Source organism: Rousettus aegyptiacus, unplaced genomic scaffold (assembly GCF_014176215.1).
Source record: "Rousettus aegyptiacus isolate mRouAeg1 unplaced genomic scaffold, mRouAeg1.p scaffold_m13_p_15, whole genome shotgun sequence".
Taxonomy (NCBI): Eukaryota; Metazoa; Chordata; class Mammalia; order Chiroptera; family Pteropodidae; genus Rousettus; species Rousettus aegyptiacus.
Genome location: NW_023416290.1, coordinates 35,204,202 through 35,226,573, shown reverse-complemented (window position 1 = coordinate 35,226,573; position 22,372 = coordinate 35,204,202). Strand labels below are relative to the sequence as shown.

Here is a 22,372-nt window from a genome sequence, read left to right as displayed (position 1 = left end):
TTTCTTGAAGAGTGCATCTCTCATTTCGGGGCAATGTCATGTGATATTCCACATAGGTGGATCAAACACTCTGCAAGTCTTTGATTGGTGTTTCTGGGCCAAGGCCCTGCAGGAAGAAAAGACAAAATTCTATCCAAAATATGTGTTGTTCTCAGTCACAATAAATTGCTACCTCTTTCAGGGTAAAAATAGCTGGTGTCTGTGAGAGGTGGCATCATATTCGAGGGCTTAGCTCTGTTGCTGGCAGGTTGGACATTCAGCAGTGGCAGTAGCTAGATCAACAGTAGGCCGTACTGTTGGACATAACCTCTATACCTGCCCCTATGGCTATCACACACGAGTCCCATATGCCAGCAGTGGGTGGCCAGTGACACCTGGCCAATTATTCTATTTGGTTGCTTAGGACATCTTCCATTGTGGATCATTTTTGTCAGGTATTAGCATGTGATACATTGACATTTTGCCCACTACCATAAGTCCATATGTCTTTTTCTGAGATCTTTTTGACCCTAATATTTTAATTTTTTTCCAGTTCCCTAACCAACCAGACAAGCTATTGCCACTTCCTCTGAGTCCGTGTATATTCTACCTTGGATCATTTTGTTCATGCACAGTAGGTGACTTGGTGCATGGTCTGGAACTCTGCCCCTCGGGAAGATTTCCTTATCTTCCAGAGCCATGACTAAGTGGCATTGTAAATCAGCTGCAGACTCTCACTGACATATCAAGCTGTATTAGTCTGCTTGGGCTGCCATAACAAAATACCACAAACTGGGTGGCTTGAACAACAGGCATTTGTTTCTCACAGTGTTGGAAGCTGGAAGTCCAAGACCAAGTTGCTAGCATGGTCAGGTTTCAGTGAATGCTGTCTTCCTGGCTTGCAGATAGCTACTTGGCTACCTTCTCACTGTGTCCTCAGATCGTAGAAAGAGAGAGCAAAAGCAAGATGTCTGGTGTCTCTCCTTATACAAGCAGTAATCCTGTCATGGGAAACCTACCCTCATGATCTCATCTTAATCTAACTATGCCCCAAAGGCCTCATCTCTAAATACTATCACACCGGGAGGTGGGGGTGGGGGTGGGGGTAGGGCTTTAGCATATGCTTATGAGGGGGACAAAATTCAGTACATAGCATAAGCCAACCCTTCCATGAACCAAGATCAGCCTAGTTTCCTCCTCTTGCACCTGGTAATAACCCTCCCCTCTTCCCGCTTGTAGCCATAGATATGAACGGAAGTACAGGGATTCTGGGCCTTCTGTTTCTGCTGCTTACTTGTATCCTCTGACCCTGCTGATTCCTGATCCCGGATTCACCACTTCAACCTTATGATGGATTGCTCGTCTTCGACAGAACCTATTCCATGATGAGCGGCTCTGGTTGCATGATCATTTGGTGTTCTATGCTCCACTTTTACTAAGATGAGACACTTAATGTCTACTAAGGCCTAGTAGCATCCAAGTAGCTGCTTTTGAATTATGCGTATTGCATATATTACCCATAATGATCACAAATGACTTTTTAAATGTAATCTAATGATTTAGGAAGTGGCTTCCCATTGGCTTCCCATTACCTTCAAGATAAAATCTTCGCTCATGCCTTACAGAGAATCCAGGTCTCCCAAGGACCAGATTCCTGCCCACTTTCTGTCTTTATCACTCCCACCATGTGCAGACATAAATGATCTGTTCCAGTCCCTGCAGTTTTTGCATAAACTGCACATGTATCATCAGTCAGGACCCCGGCAGGAAACATTATACACACAAAAGGGGTAATTGAAGAGTTTACTAGACTATTTAGAAAGGTGTAGACAGAGTTAAGGGAAACAAGAATGGAAGACCGTTACCACCTCTAGGCTTGAAGGGACAATGTGAGGGAGCTGTTCCCAGGACCCAGAATGAAACGGGTCATCCTAGGGAGATGGGGCCTTGCAGGGAGGGAGCTGGGGAATAATTATCTGAACTTTGTCTCTCACTTCCCTTCATTCTCCACCTGATGCAGCCCATTGACTGAACTCAGAAGCTGGAAGGCAAAGAAACCCCGGAGACACATTCCGAAGAGGCCAGCCCCAGGGCACAGAGCAGGGTGGACAGAAGAGGAGGCAAACAGAATACGGAGCATATACACTGTGCTTCATCACACCTCGGCATGTGCTTTTCTCTCTGCCTGAAATGCTTACTTGACCCCAATCCCCTTTCCTTTCTGCCATGTTCATGTGATGAACTCATCCTCAGTTATCAAGGCCCACATGCAGCTTTTCAATTGGAATAGCAGCCCATGCATATATGAGTTATATCATGGAGTACACTGCAATGTAATTATTGATTTACCTGTCTGTCTCCCTGAGTAACATGGGAGCTCATCCAGAACAGGAGCTGGGCCTTTTGTATCTTCTATTCCTAGAGCCTAGCACTGTGCCTGCACATAGTGGGTACATAATAGATAACCACTGATGAGTATCTTTATTTTCGTGAAAACAAAAGTTTTCTCTGTAGTTCTTTTAAACTGGAAAATGTTACTTACTTACAGAAACAATATTCCCTGATTTCCAAGTTGTTACAAAGTTTAATTTTATTTATTTATTTATCTATTTATTTATTTTTTACGCCTACAGCACCTGGTCTTGCTAGGTGGTCTCCCATCCAAGTACAAACCAGGGTTGACCCTGCTTAGCTTCTGAGATCAGATGGGATCAGGCTTTTTCAGGGTGGCATGGCTGTAATACAAAGTTTAAAAAGCCCTTTCCTATTTGGGGAATAAAACCACTTACCCAGCATCCCATCACTAGTGATGGTAGAGAAGCGAGTGAAACCCAAGTCTTCTGCCTCCTAACCATTGCTCTTTCCTCTTGTTGCTAAACATGCCTGAGTGAAAGTAAGTGCATTTGGTGGTTCTGTGGGGGCAGCTCACGCAACTTTAACAGGTGGCAAGCTCAGAGGGAAGATTAAATATGAATGATGTTAAACACCTGGTTTAAGAAAATGAACCACTTTAAAAACTTCTTACTTTAAAAACGTCGCTGGGTCATTAAGAGTTGAATTTCAAAAAAGGAAATATCTAGTCATACGGATTCGCTTCTTTTCTTTTTTTCAAAGTGAAAACATATATTTGTTGGCTAAATTGTAGGTTACTTGAGGTCAGGGGCCAAGTTTCCTTGACATTTGTTTTCTGTGAGCCTTAGACTGATATGTGTGGAGGATGGGATGCTTTTCAAAACAACCAGGCGAGGTCAGTCCGGTAACGCCCGGAGCGACTCCTGAGCGACTTGCTTTGGTTAATGCTCACGAGGAGTGCAGCGGCCACCAGTGGTTTAATGCCCAGCATCCACCTCTCCTTCTGACGGAAGCATTCCAAATTTCCTTTAGAAAATGACTTCTCCCACTCCCGGCTTTGTGGTTTGGATGACACCGACTTCAAACCCCAGGTCCCGAGGTGGGCCTTCATCGGCTAAACATCATATCACATTCTCTTGGTCACGGTGATTAGTTTAAGAATAAGCTGATGACATGCAATGACACAGTAACCAGGAATCCCGGGCAAATGACTCTTACTCTCTTGTTGAATGTGAAAGAGAGGCTGTAGCTGCTGGAACTGCCGTCTGCAACTACATGGGGTGAGAGGCTGAAGCAAAGACTAAGGGAGTAGAGACAGAGAAATGGAGGGAGTGGGAATCATCTCCTCATGACAACGTTTCAGTTCTAGATCAGGTTGCCCCTGAAGCCACACTAAAGTGAGCCACTACATTTCCTAGTCTTAAGCCCGTTTAACTTGTGCTTACTGTTATAAATGGCACATGCAGGGAAGCAGCAGATGAGAAGGAAAGGAGAGTGTCCTGTGGCTTTTCATGTTAAGCCAGAGAAATGGCTGGGTTATGGATAAGGGGGCACAGTAGAATAACCTAGGGAGCTTTTTAAACCTCTTTCTCTCCTTCTGTCCTAGGACCCTTTCTAGAATTGCTTGGTGTATGTGCATGTGTGAGTGTGAAAAGTTGAAAAGCTCTGCCCCAGGTGGTTCTGATGCAATCAGCCCAACCACTGGACTGATTCTGCTTCCCATACCCCAACCCTGAATAATGCCTCATTAATTCCATTAGACTAGGGTGCAATTGAGGCCCCAACAAAGGACCCCACTCACTAACTTAATTCAGGGTATAGAATGCTCAAATCCTCTTTTAGGCCTTTAGAGGGGCTAAGTTGTCAGCTTCCCCTTCCTCCGAGAGAATCACCCACTGTCTCCTGCTTCCTTTGTATCCGCTCTCTCTCCTCTTAGGACCTTATTCAGGTTGATCTTTTAGGTTCTATGAGCTCATCTAGTCATAGAACTGAGACATTAAAGGTGAGAATTCACAATGCAGTTCCTATTGACGTGCAATGATTACAAGGATGCAGAAACACAAAAGAATAGATATTTAAAGGGATGAGTGGGAAGTGAACACCAGGAAATAGGGCCTTTGAGCTTAAAGGTTTGGCTCTTCCCACCCCTCCCACAGTGTTGCCACACCAATTCTCTCTCCTTTTGTTTCTTTCTACCAAATAATACGTGGTTGAGATTTTGTAATATTTCTCATGATGAAAACCAGTTATTTCTTCCTGTACTTGGCTGACCCGTCAACACAAAAACACTATTTGAAGGGACAGGGGAAGGGATATGCTCTTGTACCACATTTCTGTATTACGAAAGTGAAAGCAGGATGAATTAAAAAAACAAAATTGTGAGCACAGCATTCTCAGTTGAAAATGCACAATTAAGTAATTAGATAGGTTCTCTATAACGAACAGCTTCCAGGCTGCCTCCCACGGAATCGACGTGATGGGAGCTGCTGAGACACATACCTGGCGGAGGAAAGTGTGGGGAGGGCGTGGAGAGAGAGAGAGAGAGAAGTGATCACAGATAATCATTTCTCGGTTTCTCAGGAGAGAAAAATCTCTGAAGCTCTAGAATGTCCTATTTTGATATTAGAAAAAGACCTCAGAATAGTCTCGAAGATGACCTAGCAGGACATTGGACTTGGCCCCACCTACAAAAGGTGTAATTAGATTTCCTGAAGAATGATAGATATGTCACAGGCCTTGCTAAAATGCCTTCAGCCAGAAGAGCGGCCGGGTGGGCCACGATGTGCTGTGAATACATAGGAAGTTGAGGGAGGTTCTCTCAAACCTCACACGTTGTCTTTGGGCTTCCCCAGAGACTGAAGAGCATGGGGAGGAACAACAAACAAATTATGGGGATTGCTGAACACCATGTTAAGTTACAAAAATGACAAAAGGCAAAAATATCTCAGCAAAGTCCTCTGGCTCGAGTTACATTCATCGATATTTCTTGCCTCAATCTTCTCTGCCAAATCACCTACGGTTCAGTAACCACTTCAGGAGTCAACCTAAGGCACAGGCCATTGCCAAAAGGGTGGATCTGTTTTTCTTCCTGAGACAGGACCACTGTTGGAATCTTCTCCATCAATTATAATGGATGGTGGTGAGGTCGGAAGGCTAGCTGGCAGTTTATTGCCCCCTGTGCATGTCTTGGGAAGGATCATTTAGAAATATTTAATCCTCGAAGTGTACAGGTCATAGTTTTAATAGCACTTTTTATATCATATTAGAGTATCAAAATATAAATCCCTTTAAAGTTGACATTGTGTCTTATTCTTTCATTTTTTTCCAAGTGATTTCATTTTCTTTTTTGTATTATTTGTACGTTCTAATTTTCTTTGAAACTATCTTAATGAATCTATGTTAAATACATCTTTTTAAAAAGTAAAGACATTGTAAATTATTTGTTTTATCACGTATCATAAATTCCATACCATAAAATTCACTCTTTTAAAGCGCACAGTTTAGTAAGTAGTTCTCCAACCGTCCTCGCATTATTATTTCAGAAACATTTTTGTTGCCCCTCCCAAAACCCTGTACCCAATAGTGGTCACTCCCAAACCCCCTCATCCTCTGGCAACTACTAAAACACATCATGGAGCCCCATGATCAGCTAGTGAAAAGCATGGGTCTCTGTGAGTCAGACTATTCTGAAGACTGCTTTGACTTTGTTGTCCATGATGTTAACCACGTCTACCTGGCCTTTGATGATTAAGTGGCACCATTTTGCCACTAATATCCATCATCCTGAAGCAACTGGCTTGATGGAATAATGGGTGGCCTTTTGAAGGCTCAATTTCAGCATCAGCTAAGTGGCAATTCCTCACAGGGCTGGGAAATGTTCTCCAGGTTTCTGTGTATATTCTAAATCAGAGTCTAATGTATAGATCTACTTTTCCTATAGCTAGAATTCATGAGTCCAGGAATCAAAGGATAGAAATGGAACTGGTTGGTGATCCACTAGCAAGATTTTTGCTTCCCATCCCCCACGTCCTTAGGCTTTGCTAGTCTAGAGATCAAAGTTCCAAAGGGAGGAATATTTCTACCCAGAGGCACGACAATGATTCCATGGACTTAGAAGTTGAGACTCTCATCTTTTCACTTTAGAGTACTCATGCCTGCAAATCATTAGACAAAGAAGAATTTACTGTAATGGCTGGGGTGATTGATTGTAATTACCAAGGAGAAATTGGGCACCCATTACACAGTGCAGATAAGGAAGATATGTATGGAATACAGGAGATCCCTAAGGATATCTCTTTGTACCACTATGACCTGTGATTAAAGTCAGTGGAAAACTACAACAACCCAATCTAGGCTGGACTGCTACTGTCTCTGGACCTTAAAAATGAAGGCTTTGGTTACTCCACCAGGTAAAGAACCGTGGCTAGCTAAGGTGCTTACTGAAGACAAAGAGAATATGAAATGGGAAGTAGAATGATATAGCTATAAGTACAGGTGACCAGTTGCAGAAATAAGGACTAATTGCTATGAGTGTTTCTTCTTTACTTTTTTAATGAATATATTTGTATATATAGTAAGCAAATATTTTTGTTTTCTCCCTTCTCTTATCCTTTTACCATTTAATGTAAGATATATTAGTAAAAGTTAATTGTATATCCCAGTATTTAAGTTACAGAATATCAAAGGAGAAGAGTGAACAACACCTAAGGACTTTGCATCCTCTTCTGGGAAAAGATTAGCATCATTTCAGTTGTACACAAGATAGTCGTATCATGTTAAGCAGATGTATGAGTTGTTATTGTCTTTATTTGGAGATTAAGTATGATTGAAGGAGATGTGTGTGGGTGCCAAGCTGACAAGGGTAAACTGTAATGATCTTTTTGACATATGGACTTGACCAAGCTAAACTTTTCAGTTATTTAATCACACACGACTCTAGGTGTTGCTGTGAAGGTAATTTTTAGGTATGATTAAAATCCATGATCAGTTGGCTTTATGTAAGGGAGATTTTCCTAGGTAACCTGGTTGGGTCAGATTCAGCTGAAAGGCAGAGATTAGGTTTCCCTGAGGAAGAAGAAACTCCACCTGTGTACAGCTGCCTTAGTCTGGGCCACCATGGTCCAGCTTGGCCTTCCCAATGGCCTGTCTTGTTGATTTCAGATTTGTCTAGTCATCTCCCATAATTGTGTAAACCAATTCCTTGAAATAAATCTATGGAAATATTTCCTACTGGTTCCGCTTCTCTGATTGAATCCTGACTAAATAAACCTGGCTAAAATGATGGTTACAAAATGTTAACAATAACTATTTCTGAGGCATGCGATTGATTTTAGGTAATGTGTTTTTTAACTTTTTCCTTTTTTCCTCCATAGTGTCCAAGTGCTTTAAAAGAACACCTTTAAACAAAAACAGTAGTCAAAAATCAGTTTTTTAAAAATAAAATAACAGTTAAAAAGCAACAATTTCATAATATTGCCCGAAGCCTAATTCCATTTACAAAATGCTCACAGAATTCTAGCAAGTTTTTTAAAACTTAGAGCTTCTAAAAACGCAATTAAAAAAACTCTTTGGTCTTTTCCACAGAACTGAACAGAAAAGTTCATCTAAACTATAATTTATTGTGCTCTTATGTTTCTTGGATGTTTATTGAACACAGAGACCATAGCTTTCTCTTCCTTTATTCTATTTGCTGTGTTTGACTCAGGGCTTAGTACAATGTAGGTCACATAAACATAAATATTAATAAACATGTCCCATATACACAAATATTTATGTCTTAATTTCCCTTAACTCTTTTTTAGTAATTCTCAGAAGTATCCACTTCACTCTTTCAAACTAGGATTTCAAACAGTATTATTTAAAACATACTAACCATTAAGTTGTTACATGCACATTTTCTTTATTTCATTAAAAATATATAGATAGTACTTATTTTTATAAAGATGAAATAGTTTTAAACTTACCATTTTGTATTTTGCTCTCTTAATAATAATATTTCAAACCCATATAACTTTGAGTCAACACAATCTATAAACTTGTCTTTTTAATGATTATAGAGCAGTCCATTGTGTAAATATGCCACAGTTTGCTCATCCATATCTCTATTTTTGGACATTTGGGTTGTTTCTAGTTTCTTTCTACTATAAACAATGTGATTGTGAAGGCTTGTTTAGACCAATGGGTTTAAAATTATCTTTTTGGGGTCATTTCCTTAGGTCAATATCCTTAGAGATGAATTACTTGGGAAAAGAGATATGTTTTGTTACCTATTGCCAGACTGCTTTCTAGAAAGACTGAAACAATTTTATAGCATTAATAACAATATGTTTCCCTGAAGCCACGTCTACATTGGATTGTTAACCTTATTATTTATTTTTGCTAGTTTATTAAGGATTCAAAGGCATCAAAGTTGCTTTAAGGTGCTGCGGAATGACAGCCTTAATATCCTTAGAAGCTCTGTTGTTGGGGGGTACAAGTCATGTCCTCAAGATTTTCAGAAGTATTTTTGTCTGGTTTAAGGGTCTCCCAGGCATAAGCTTAAATCTTTCTAAGGTCGTTGCAAAAGATCTTAGAGCTGCACCTTTGATCTGAATTTCACATTGAAGCTATGTTTTCCTGGCAGCACCCTAGGTTTAATCTTTGCCTTAAAGCTGTTTCTTATATTGAGAACATTTTGCTGCCTTGAAGACCTCCCTGGACCCTTTATATTTCTTCTAAATTCTGCTCAATTAGTTCTTTCTTTCTTTTTTATTGTTTACTTATTTATTAATTATTTTTTTTAGGCATGGCAATGCTTGGTTGATCTCACAGAATGCAAGGACCGTGTCAGCTTACAATCCCTCGTTTTTTTTTACTTTTTATGCCTACATCACCTGGTCTTCCTAGGTGGTCTCCCATCCATGTACTAACCAGGCCCGACTCTGCTTAGCTTCTGAGATCAGACGGGATCGGGCTTGTTCAGGGTAGCATGGCTGTAGACGATTAGTTCTTTATTTAGTTCACCCCTTTCTGCTTATATTTTATCATAGCAAATAAAGCTAAAAGAATCGACACTTTCCACATTTTTCCTAGATATCTCATCGGATCCATAAGATCATGGGGCATCTTTTCCATTTGTGATGTCGTCTCCGGCAACAGTTGCAGTAAACTTTCTCCTGGTATATGAATTGCATGCCCTTCGCCTACCTATTCGGCCAGCCTTCACTGACAGTCCTCTTGAGAGTCTTTTGGCCTCTACTCCATTTCTGTTCCCAGAGCCAGTCTTACATGTTTTAAGGTTTTCTTATAGCAACATCACAAGACTAGTTGCCAGTTTCTGTTTCAGTTATCTATCACTGGGGAAGAAATCACTCCCTAACTTTGTCGTTTAAGACAACTACCATTGTGTTATTTTTTGAGATTTTATTGGTTGATTTGTCTAGCTAGGAGGTCGTTTTGTTCTGTGTGATGTTATCTGGGGCTACAGAGGTGAGACTGGGCCGAAATGTCTAAGATGGCTCATTCATACGACTAGCAGTTGGTGCTGGCTATCAGCTCAGAGCTCAGCTGGAGCCGTCAGACAGAGAACCTGGTTCAACTCCGTAGAGCCTCTCCCTCTCTATTTGTCTTGTTTCTATAGAGTGGCAGCTAAGCTCCAAGAAGAAGACAATAGAAGCTTCTAGTCTTAAGGCCTGGGCCGAGAGGTCCCAGAATGCATTTCTCCTGCATTCTATTGATCAGAGCAGTCTTAGGATATGCTTAGGTTCAAAGGGAGGGAAAATAAACTACAACTTTCAATGGAAAAAAAGGCACAAACATACAAGGGGGAAGAAAGTAATAGCGCCATCTTTGAAGACTAACCATCATGCTGGGGAGACTGGGTTATTTATCAGCTTTTCTCAAGAGTGCTGTGGAAGCAGAAGACACCCGCTGCTCACTCATTCATTCATTCATTCATTCACTCATATCAGCTTTTTACTATGTGCTGGTCTTTGCTCTAGCCATCATGGTGGATATAATGGTGAAAAAGACAAAAGTCCTTGCTTATAGTCTAATTGGGGGGAAATCAAAATAATATTGTAATAAATATGTAAGCAGGCAAGGGGCACTAGATTTATTGGGGATGATCACTTTGTGAGTCATATAGATCTCTAATCACTATGCTGTACAACTGAAACTAATATATTACTATATGGCAACTATAATTGAGAAAAATCATTGAATTGTACACTGTAAATCTGGGCAACTAATTGTCTATTATATTTAAATAAAGCTGTAAAAAAATCTACAAAGAAAAACATATATTTAAATAAACAAGAAAAATAGTAGATAGCTGTTATAGGTTGAATTATGCCCCTAAAACCTATTTACACATGTCTTTCCCAGTAAATATGGAATTCCTCCAGAGACTATTCATCTTCAATTTTAGAGTCTTCAGTTCACTGGCCCCACAATTATCAAACACCCCATCATGACCTCACTTCTTATCCATAGACATCAAGGTTTGTCATTTTAAACACTTTTCCCTTGGCTCTCTTTCTCCATCATGCTCTCCTTGTACATCTCAAACCTAATCAAATCCAACTATCCTCTGACTCTATGATTGAACTCAAGCATGTGACTTGCTTTGGCCATCTTTTCTCCCTCCCTCCCTCCCTCCCTCCCTCCCTTCCTTCCTTTCTTCCTTATTTCCTCCCTTCCCTCCTTCTTCCCTCTTTGCTTCCCCCTTCTCTGTCTCTCTCTCTCTCTCTGTCTCTCTCTTTCTCTGTGTCTCTCTCTCTCTGTCTCCCTCTTTCTCCGTGTCTCTCTCTGTCTTTCTCTCTCTCTCTCTCTGCCTGACAACACTCTAGATGGGAGTTACTCTATAAGCCTGGGGTCTGGAGTAAGAAGGAATCAGAGTAGGACCCCCAGTTGACTCATGATGAGCATCCAGTGTGAGTGAAAAATACACCTATAATTTTATGTCACTGAGAGTTTATTGTTTATCTCCACAGCACAACCTAGTCTATACCTACTAGTACAGGTGAGTACAAGTCTGCCCGATGGAAAAGAGATGTAGAAGTATCTCATGCAGAGAGAACATTGTGCAAAATCACAAAGAAGTCTGGGGACACCGTAAGGGGAATGTAACATAGGTTGAGTGGAATGAAACTATAAGAATGAAGCTGGAACAGCAGCTTAGGACTTGAAGGGCATATAATGGAATGATATGGTATTTAACTTTTGTCATGGAACTCATTTGGAATCAGTGGAGATTTTTTAAATAGGAGAGTTTCCTTGTCTAATGGTCTTTGGGTAAGATTACTTAGATTTTAGTATGGGGACAGAATTGGGAGAGGGGAAGTAGTTAAGACCAGATATGGAGAAAGTTTGGAGATAGACTTTTCTTATAGTCTAGAAAAGAGAAAATGAGAACTTGAACCTTGGTGACATTAATGTTTTATCTTTAGTAGAGAAAATGTGAGACTGTGGGTGGAGCTCGAGTCTAGAATTAGACAAACTTAGTTTAAAACCCACTTTGGTCTCTACCTGGCTTTGTTACCTAAGGAATAGTTTCTCAACCTCTTGTCCTCAAATTCCTCTTTGAAAATTAAAGTAATAATAGTGTCTCCTTCTAGGGTCTTTGTGACGCTTACATTGGATAATGCACATAAAACATTTAGCATGAGCCTAGCACAATGTAAGTATTCCACAGATATTCAGTACAATGATGATGATTGTAGTGATATTGTTATAAATGATCTGAGACAGATTCAAGTTATTTCTTTATACCCAAATAGTGTAGTGGAACAAAGTTGAGATTTGGGAACAGAAAGGTTTGAGTTTGAAAAGTATCACTTACTGGCAGCATCATTTTAAAAAGATGTCTACTTTTTCATTTTTGCTCAAAATTTTTAAAAGACAACTATTTTGGAGCAGATTTAGGTATATAGCAAAAGTAGGAGGATATATGGAGAGTTTCCATGTACCCCTTGTCTCTACTCATACACAGCCCATCCCCGGTGTCAACATCCCCCACAGAGTTGCACATTTATTACAATTGATGGACCTACATTGACACATCATAATCACCCAAAGTCTGTGGTTTACATTAGGGTTCAGTTTTGTTGTTGTACATTCTATGGGTTTGGATAACTGCATAATAACATGTGTCCACTATTGTACTGCCCTAAAAATCCTCTGTGCTTTGCCTATTAATCCATGCCCCTCTCCTCAACGCTTGGCAACACTGATCTTGGTATTGTTTCCATAGTTTTGCTTTTTTCAGAATATCGTATAATTGGAATCACATAGTATATAGCTTTTCAGGTTGTCTTCTTTCACTTAGTACTATGTATTTAAGATTAGTCCATGTTTTTTCATAGCTTGATAGCTCATTTCTTTTTAATGTTGAATAATATGCCATTGTTTGGGTGTACCACCACTTATTTACTTATTTACTTACTGAGGGACAGCTATACTACTGCTAAGTTTTGGCAATTATGAATAAAACTGCTATAAACATCCACATGCAGGTTTTTGTGTGGACATAAGTTTTCAACACCTTCGTATAAATACCAAGGAGTATGATTACTAAATTGTATAATAAAAGTATGTTTAGTTTTGTAAGAAACCACTAAACTGTTTTCCAAAGTGGCTGTACCATTTTGCATTCTTACCGGCAATGAATGTGAGTTCCTGTTGCTCCACACTCTGGCCAGCGTTCGATGTTAGTGGTTAGTGTTCTGGATTTTGGCCATTCTAATAGGTGTGTAGTGGTATCTTATTGTTGTTTTAATTTACATTTCCCTGAGGACATAGGATGTGGAGCATTTTTTCATGTGATTATTTGCCATCTGTATATCTTCTTCGGTGAGGTGCTTGTTAAGGCCTTTGGCTTATTTTTTAATCAGAAAGATGACCAACTTTTATGAGCCCCCGTTTTCTTACCTACAAAATGAGGGCCTTGATGCTGGCACTGTCTTTATCACAGGGTTGTCGAGAGGTTCGAGACGGGATAAAATACGTGAAGATCTTTCGTAAATGACAAGACTCTAATTACACACAAAGTATATTTATTTGGTTGTCTCTTTAATTGTCCCTTCAGCATGATTCTATTCTTTGCCGTGCTACTTCTGATATATCATTTAAGTTCTAAGACTATCAAATGAGAAAGTTAAAAACCAGGAGAGACAAATTTCACAACCAAAGAGAATAGCATTTGACAAGCTCTAAACTCTTCACCCCGTCTGCGGCTCCCGTGATGAAGTGGTGCATCCTCCTTCACAGGGGCGGGAGGGGAGCAGGCCTGTTCCCACCCAGGTGAGGACCGGGGGATGTGGTTGCCTTGGAGAACCGACAGGGAATAAGATGAGCAGAGGATGTGCCCACCGCTGGTGCCCTACCCTGTGCTAGCTTTAAAAGAAGAGACTTGTGCGGTGTCTGTTCCCTAGATGTCAATATAAGCAGCGAGCGCTATTTGAGAGAAATGCTGTGCTAAATCCTAGTTTTAATATTTGAGAATTTACTTTAAATTAGCTACCTCAGTAGTGGCACACCAGATTGGCTGCATAAGACTCACTTGGGGGAACTTATACACATTTTTAGTCATTTAAAAATATTTATTATGTCTCTAACATGTACTAGTACTAACCTGTACTCTAGACATGGGGATACAGCAGTAAACAAAACAAAGTTCTAGTTCATATGGGCATTACATTGAGTGTGGGGAGATAAATGATAAACAAACACATAAGCATCTAATATGTCAAATGGTCACAAGTGCTATGAAGGAAAATAAAGTAGAGTGAGGGTCACAGAGGTGATGGGAATGGGAACATGTTATTTTAGACAGGTGGTCAGAGAAGACCTCTTTGATAAGGTGACACACGAACAGAGGCCTTAAGGAAGTCACAAGAGAAGGCACGTGGCTGTCTGGGCAAAGAGCCTTTATGCCGAAGGAATAGCAGGCGCAAAGGTTCTGATGGAGGAGCTTCCTTTTTTTCCCCTAAGGAACAGCAATGAGGCCAATGGCTGAAGATGAAAAAGTTGGGTAGGAGATGAGAGCAGAACCTGGAAGCTGGGTGCAGATTAGGAGGGCCTTTAGGCCACCGAAAAGATTTAGGGTATTATGCTGTGTGAGATAGGGAGGCACGGAAAGTTTTGAGCGGCTGAGAGATAAGATCCGACTTTGGTTTTTAAAGGATCACTCTGGCTGTCCTGTGCAAGAGCATAGAAGACCAGTCTGTACCTGCCGTTTTTAAGTAGGAGATGATGGTAGCCTGGACTAAGAGGCCAGTGGTGGAGATGGTACAAATATCTATATTTCTACTGCCTCTCCCACCCCTTCACTTTCAATTTAGAAGATTTAAGATGGAAACCATGACTCTATATATTTTTAAAAGTTCTCTAGTTGAATCTGAGGCATGGCTAAGTTTTAAAGACAGTGACCCTGTTGAGAAATCACGCCCTCCTTTTCTCTGCGTCTTCCTTTTGGACCTCTCTGCGAAGACCTCTCTGCTCGCCTCTGTTCTCACTGCCTCCTCCAGGGCTTCTGCCTCGGGCCTCTTCTACAGGGCTCTGCTGTCCTCATTGATTCCCGTTATCTGTCCTCCTGGTTATTTTCTGCTATTCTCAACCTGCCCAACCTCTCGCAGGTGACTGTTCACATGCCCTGGAGTTTAAACTCACACTGTGGTTTGATTGATCTTTCCCCAATGCCCTTTCTTATTATCTTGTCATTTCCCTGCCAGAATCTTTCCCATGGTTCTGCTCTGCTTCTGAGATAAAATCCAGTCTGCCAACCCCTTGCAGTCTGGTTTCAATCAATCATCCCACTTTGGGACCATGCCACTGTGCCTGCCGGAAGCCATCCTCAGGGGGCCTAAGTGATTAATCTGCCTTGCTTCAGAAACAACATGGAAGTTCCCATTTCTGCCTCTTCTTACAATTTATTTCATCAGCTGGGCTGATGATATCTGACATTTCTGCCTTACCAAATCCTGCACATCCCACAAAGGCACCAAATTAATTCTTATTAAAAACACAATTTTAAAATGTTTGAATGGTTAATACATGCACATGGTTCAAAATTCAAAGAATTACAAAAGAATGTATATTTAAAAGTGACTTTTCTGATACGCCCAATCACCAGCCAGCAGGTGTCCACCTCAGAGACTTGACTCTTTCAGCGACCTTAATTCTTTTCACGAGTATTCTGTCATATACAGTTGGGTGTGTTTGTGTGTGTGTGTGTTTATATATCATGCTTATAAATAGGTCATATTTACAAACACACACATGCAAAAAATATTCTTCTTTTTAAACTAATGGTAGTCGTACTCCACATCGTTCTGTCCTCCTTTTTTTAATTTAAAACGTTCATATTGTTCCATACCAGTACACACAGAAATGACTTTTTCTTTCTGTTTCTGAACTTGAATTTTTATTATTTCTGTTGCCTCATCAAATGATCTCAATTTGGGGTAGTACTTTTTTGGTAGCGACATATATAACTTACCATTTTAACCATTTAGAAGTGTATAGTTCAGTGGCAATAAGTACCTTCACATTGCTGTGCAGCCATTACTACCATCCATCTCCAGACTTTTTCATCTTCCCATACTAAAACTCCATACCCTTTAAACTCTAACTCTCCATCTCTCCTTCTCTTGGCCCCTGGCAATCATCATTCTACTTTCTTTCTTTAAGAATTTAACTACTCTAGATACCTCATAAAAATGGAATCATGTAGTATTTGTCCTTTTGTGCCTGGCTTATTTCATTTAGCTTTTTCATAGTTCATCTGTTTTGTAGCATGTATGATTATTTCCATCTTTTCCAAGGCTGAATAATATTCCATTATATGTATACATCACATCTTGTTTATCCATTCACTCGCCCATGGACACATGGGTTATTTCTGTCTTTTGGCTACTGTGGATAATGTTGCTATGAATGTGAGTTGAGTGAACAGTATTGGTTTGAGTCCCTACTTCATGTCTTCTGGGAATATATCTAGAAATAGAATTGCTGGACCATATGGCAGTTCTGTGTTTAATTTTTGAGGAACTGCCATACTATTTTCCACAGCGCCTTATCCTTTTTAATGACTGCTTTATATTCTATTGTATGGGTATACCATAATTTATTTAACCAATTCTGTATTGATGGACATTAAAAATGTCTCTGGGCTCTTGTTATAAAAATATTATAACAAAATTCCTTAGAAATTTTTGTTTGTGTACATGGAGAAGTATATCTGTGAGATAAATTCTTAGTATAATTGTTGGGTCAGAAAATATGTGAGCTTTTTAAAAATAGATTTTATTTTTTAGAACAGTTTTAGGATCACAGCAAAATTGAATAAATGTACAGAGATTTCTCATCTACCTCTTGCCCCCATGCATGCACAGCCCCCTCAGAGACGTTCATTTTTTGCCACTGATGAACATACCTTGACACTTTACAGTCACTCAAAGTCCATAGTTTACATTAGGTTTTTCTCTTGGTTTTGCACATTCCATGGTTTGGACAAATGTATAATGACGTGTATCTAGCACTGTAGTACCATGTAGAGTGTTTTCACTGTCCTGAAATCCTCTGTGCTCTGACTAGTCATCCCTCCCTTCCACAAACTCCTGGCAACACTGATCTTGTTCCTTGTAGGTAACTAATTACTTTTCTCTTGTTGCTTTTAAGAATGTCTCTGTCTTTAACCTTTGGCATTTTAATTATGATGTGTCTTGGTTTGGATCTCTTTGGGTTCATCTTGTTTGGGACTCTCTGTACTTCTTGGGCTTGTATGTTTAGTTCCTTCATCAGATTAGGGAAGTTTTCAGTCAGTCATTATTTCTTGAAATAGGTTTTCAGTTCCTTGCTCTCTCTCTTCTCCTTCTGGTACCCCTATGGTGAGAATGTTGTTATACTTGATGTTTCAGAGGCCCCTTAAACTATCTTCATTTTTTTAGATTTTTTTTTTTCTTGTTGCTGTTCTGATTGGTTGTTTTCTGCATCTTATCTTCTAAATCGCTGATTTGATCCTCTACTTCTTCTAATCTACTGTTAATTTCTCCTCCCTAGTGTATTCTTCACTTAGGTTATTGCGTTCTTCATTCCTGACTTTTTTTTTTTGTGCTTTCTATCTCCACTTTTATGCTGTCTATATATTTGTTAAAGTTCTCACTGAGTTTATATACTCTTCCCCTAAGTTCATTGAGCATCCTTATAACCAATGTTTTGAACTCTGCATCTGGTAGATTGCTTATCTGTATTTTGTTTAGTTGTTTTTCTGGAGCTTTGTTCTGTTCTTTCATTTGGGACATGTTTCTTTCTCTTTCCATTTTAACTGCCTCTTTGTGTTTGTTTCTATGTATTAAGTAGGCTTGCTATGTCTCCCAGTCTTAGTAGAGTGGCTTTACGTAGTAGGTGTCCTGTGAGTCCTGGTGGCACAATCTTCCCTGGTCACCTGAGTTGGGTGCTACAGGTATGTCCCCTGTATGGGTTGTGTGTGTGTCCTCCTGTTGTAGTTGAGCCTTGTTTGCTGTTTGCTTGTCAGTGGAAAGGACTGACTCTCAGCTGATTGGTTTTGATGACTGGCTGTGACCAGTGGAGGAGCTGTTGTGCAAAGGCTGACCCTGCAAAACAGGGTTTACTTTAGCAGGGCTCTGGTGCCTGCCCTGTCTGCCCTTTGGATGTGTAATCTTCAAATATGACCCGGAGTGGTGCTCCAGCTCAGACCAAGCCAGTCGCCAGGTATGCAGGCTGGGGCCTCCTAGGAAGGGCCCTGCCATAGGCCATGTTCAGCTGCAACCTATATCCTGCCCAAGGCCACATGGAGTGAGCCACCGAGCAATCTGCCGATGACCCCACCCATGCTGGGCTTGGAAGTGCCTTGAGGGGCCAAGTCACAAACTGAGGCTGGCTGCCACTTGTGCTGGGCTCAGGGCTGCTCAGCAAAAGGTATGAGGCCTGCTGAGGCCAGATGCCTCTTGTCTGGGTTTTGTGAAACTTTGAGAGATTTTAGGAAAGTCTGTAGCATGAGCCAAGATGAGCCATTTGTATGGAAAATCTACTGGAAGTAGCTTGAGTGGGCGTGTACATTGAAAGTGTCTCAGAAAATCCCCAGAGTGGGGCAAGCAGTGTTAGCTAGGTTGATGGAGACTCAGATATGGTGGTTGCCTGGGTCTGCAAGCCAGGAGGGGGAAGGCTCTACGAAGGAACAATGCCCTCTGCCAGCACTTCTATCTTGGAGAAAGCTGCCACTCCAACCCTTGCCTTGAAACCAGATAACTCAGTTCCTCCCCGTGTGTCCCTGGCACCTTTCAAGCTGTTGCCCCAGCACTGAAGCTCAGAGTGAGCGAGTCTGTCAGTGAGCCTGCACATGAATCCTTAAGAGGAATGCTGCTACTCCCTCAACTCTCTGTCTCACTTGGCCACAATTTCTGCTGGTTTTCACAGCCCGCAGTTGTGGGGACTTTTCCCAGCACTGGAACCCTGGATTGGGGAACCCAGTGTGGGATCTCCACAGCCAAGATATTAATTCCGAATCTCAATGGCCACACATGGATGTGGGACCAGCCTGTTCTGCGTTTTTGTCCCTCCTACTATTTTCAAGGTGGCCTCTTCTGCATGTCCCTAGCTGTAAGACTTCTGTTCAGCTAGACTTCAGGTGACTCCCAATGATGACTGTTCTGTAGTCTAGTTGTAATTTCGATGCAGTTGTGAGAGGAGACAGGCACAGCATTTACTTTCTCTGCCATCTCGACTGGAAGAGCTTCTTAATGTACTTTCAATGTTATGTTTTCTGTAGTGATATTCTCTCTTTTAATCCTGATATTGAGAATTTGGGTTTTCTCTATTTTTTTCTTTGATTCAGTTTGCTAGAGATTTGTCAGTTATGATCTCTTCAAAGAATCAGTTTTTGATTTTATTAATTTTCTGTATTGTTCGACTGTTTTTCTAGTTTTTCAATTTCTGTTATACCTTTATTATGTGCATTTTCTACTATTTAGGTTTAATTTACGTATCTTTTTTATGTTCTTTAAGTTTCAAATTATATCATTAATTTTAAACTTTTCTTATTTTTTCACCTAAATATTTCAGGCTATAGCTTTCCCTCTATTATAGCTTTAGTTGCAGCCTACACTTTTTAGCATGTTGTATTTTCATTATCATCCTGTTTAAAATATTTTCTAATTTTCCTGAGATTTTTTTCCCATGGGCAATTTACAAGTGTGTTGTTTAATTTCTAAATATTTGGAGATTTTTTAGCTAACAGTGAGATCTCTTTATTTGAGCATTACCAGCTATCAACCCTACAATATTCAATTTCTCAAGACCTTGTCTTGGACATGTACAGTCCATGTGTAAGTCCATGTGTTAGGCTGCTTTCTAAGATGGCCCTCAATGGTACCCTATTCCCTAATTTTCATGCCCTTGTATAATCCTATCCCCTTGGGTTAGAGATGGACCTAGTGACTTGCTTCTAGCCAATCGAATGCAGCAAAAGTGATGGCATGGCATTTTGTGATTAGGTTATGGAATGTCATGACTTCTGTCTTGCTAACAGACTTACTGGCTTTGATGAGCAAGCTGCCACATGGGAGAGGCAAGGAACTAAGGGTGAACTCAGGCCGACACTGAAGGAGCTGAGGTCATTCAGCTAACTGAATGAGGTGCTCAGTCTAACAGCCCTCAAGGGACCGAATCTTTGCCAACAATCAAGTAAGTGAATTTGGAAGCAGATCCTTTCCAGTTAAGGCTTCAGGTGAGACCCCAACCCTGGCTAATTGCAGCCTTGTGAAAATCCTGAAGGAGAGGGCCCATGAATGAATTTCTGAGCCACAGAAACTACAAGATGATAAATGTTGGGGTTAAGCAGCAATAGATAACAAATACGTCAACTTTTGGCCAAAGGAGTTCAGTGAATCCTTCTGCATACCTCTGGAGCCCCTCCTTTGTGTAGCTACTTCTTCTTAGGTACTCTTCCATGAAATTCTAATGTCCAGAGTTTGAGTGTTTGTATCTTCCACAGGGCCTAACCGAATACCAAATTTTTAATGAGTGTTTCTTTAATATTTGTTGATAGGCATGCTTTCCAACTTGAACTGCCCCTCATGCAGCCTTCATTTCAATGGGAAGTAGTGAGGGTTTTGCAAGGCTCCCCAAGTTGAAGTCTCAGGCTTTCATGGACCTCACACTCCACACACAGAACTCATCTGCACTGAGTCACTCTTTTCTCTTCCAGACCTGGATGGAACACTATCCTTGAGGTGTGGAATCTGTTTTTCCCAGTGCCACCAGGGGGCTGGATGACACAACCTGGCAGTGCAGGGAAATATGCTCTCATGGGATAAACTTTTTAACTAATAGAAAATGAGAGATGGGAGTGAGCTAAATTCCAGTTTCTTTCTTCCTTCTATAGACTTCTCTGAGGTACAGTTCCTCTCTGCAGCCCTCCTTGAAAAGTCCCATAGCCTCACATTAACCTGTAGAATGATTGGCTACATCTTTCTGTGACTCATAAAGGACTAACAGGCATAATAATGATTCACCTAGAATTGCTTTACATATTTTTTTTTAGTCTCATTTTTACTTTTCTTCACCCTTACCTCCTCCTGGGCTTGTACCTCTCAAAGAGATCATCAATACCTTAATCCTTGTTTCAGGTTCATCTTTCTAGAGAACCTGAACTAAGAGAGACGGCACTCATAGTTTATCTTTGCTTTTAGTGTCCCTCTCAATGAACAATTTCTAAGTAATCCTTAGTATAACAAACAGTAGCATGATTCTCCTTCAATAATGTACATAGTCAGTTTCACATATCATCTGTGTGAAACTGTAATGTTCTGTAATGTTTTGAGCATCCTTTCCCAGTTTCTCAAACTTTATGCTAATGGCAGTGAATGCTGAAGTTGACAAATTAAGGAAAAAACCAATTTGAAAGACAGTTGACTGAATATGGATTTGATGGCTTGCTCTTAGATTTCATTTTAACTAGCTGGAGGGAGCTAAAATATATTTTAAAAATGTACGATGTAGTAACTTACTATTAAGGTCCAGGAAAAAAATTTGCCTGCATTCCATCTTACTGCCCTGCCATGACTTCTTGCAATTTGTGCTACCTTTCTTCGGTTGAGTGAAAATGTCAGGAGAATTGTTGAAAGAACCCCCACAGACAAAGAAAAGCACAGATCCCTTCCTTTTCAGCAGCACACCAGGTAGAAGAAAGAACTCAGAAATGTTATGTTTTTCTCCTTACATAAATGGGAGGTTAGAAAATAATTGCATATACGTGCCTGTTACTCTCCTTCCACAATGCTGTGTGCAGTCAGATGAAAGTGTTTCTTTCTAAGCCTCTAACTTCATGTAAATTAGGTGCAATTTATTTTCCCATTAGCCTCAAAGCTGGGTAAGTGTGGCCAGACCAAAAAAGCTGTTAATAAAAGCAGCCCCTAGACATCAAGAAAAACTGAATCTCTTCTACTGCTTTTCATTATTTCAGAGCAGTAAATTACAGACTCTTTCATTAGCAGATGCAGAGTTGAAGAGAGGGTGTCTGAGAGGGCAGCAGTTACCTAGTTTCTTCCCAGTTCTCATTTCCTTGCATTTACTTTGCCTCCCTCATGGTTTTATGGGGCTCACCTCAGTTGGGAGGTACCCTCGTGGTGATTCTGGCAATCAAAGGAGTACATAGTGGTTGTTAACAGGGCGCTGAGCCCCATATGCAGGAGACATTATGTAATATGAAGGAGAGGCCCATAATTTACTGCGGAGGTAAGCTAGGGTTGAGGAAAAATTAAGAGACACCATTGCAGAGACTGACACCATTGAGCTAATTCTTGAGGCCGAAGCAGAAGCGAGCCACATGAATAAAAGGGGTGAGAGAGTTCTAGGAATCAAGAAAGATGTTCTAGAATGAGTTTTGCCTTCAGTAAGTAGGCCATGACACATAATCATCTTTGGAATATTGAGTTCTTACTTTGCCTTAGAGATACTTTCTCTGGATGGTAATAGGGATGTGTATGTAACAGGAATAAAATATAAGACAATATGTATTACCTCAGCTAAATAAATAAATAAC

At 40.5% G+C, this 22,372-nt stretch overlaps 2 pseudogenes; both read right to left on the bottom strand.

The window, feature by feature from the left end:
• Positions 1–2,603: 2,603 nt before the first annotated feature.
• On the bottom strand, positions 2,604–2,722 carry LOC118612245 (annotated as a pseudogene).
• Positions 2,723–9,191: 6,469 nt separating this feature from the next.
• LOC118612122 lies at positions 9,192–9,310 on the bottom strand (annotated as a pseudogene).
• Between the last annotated feature and the right edge of the window lie 13,062 nt (positions 9,311–22,372).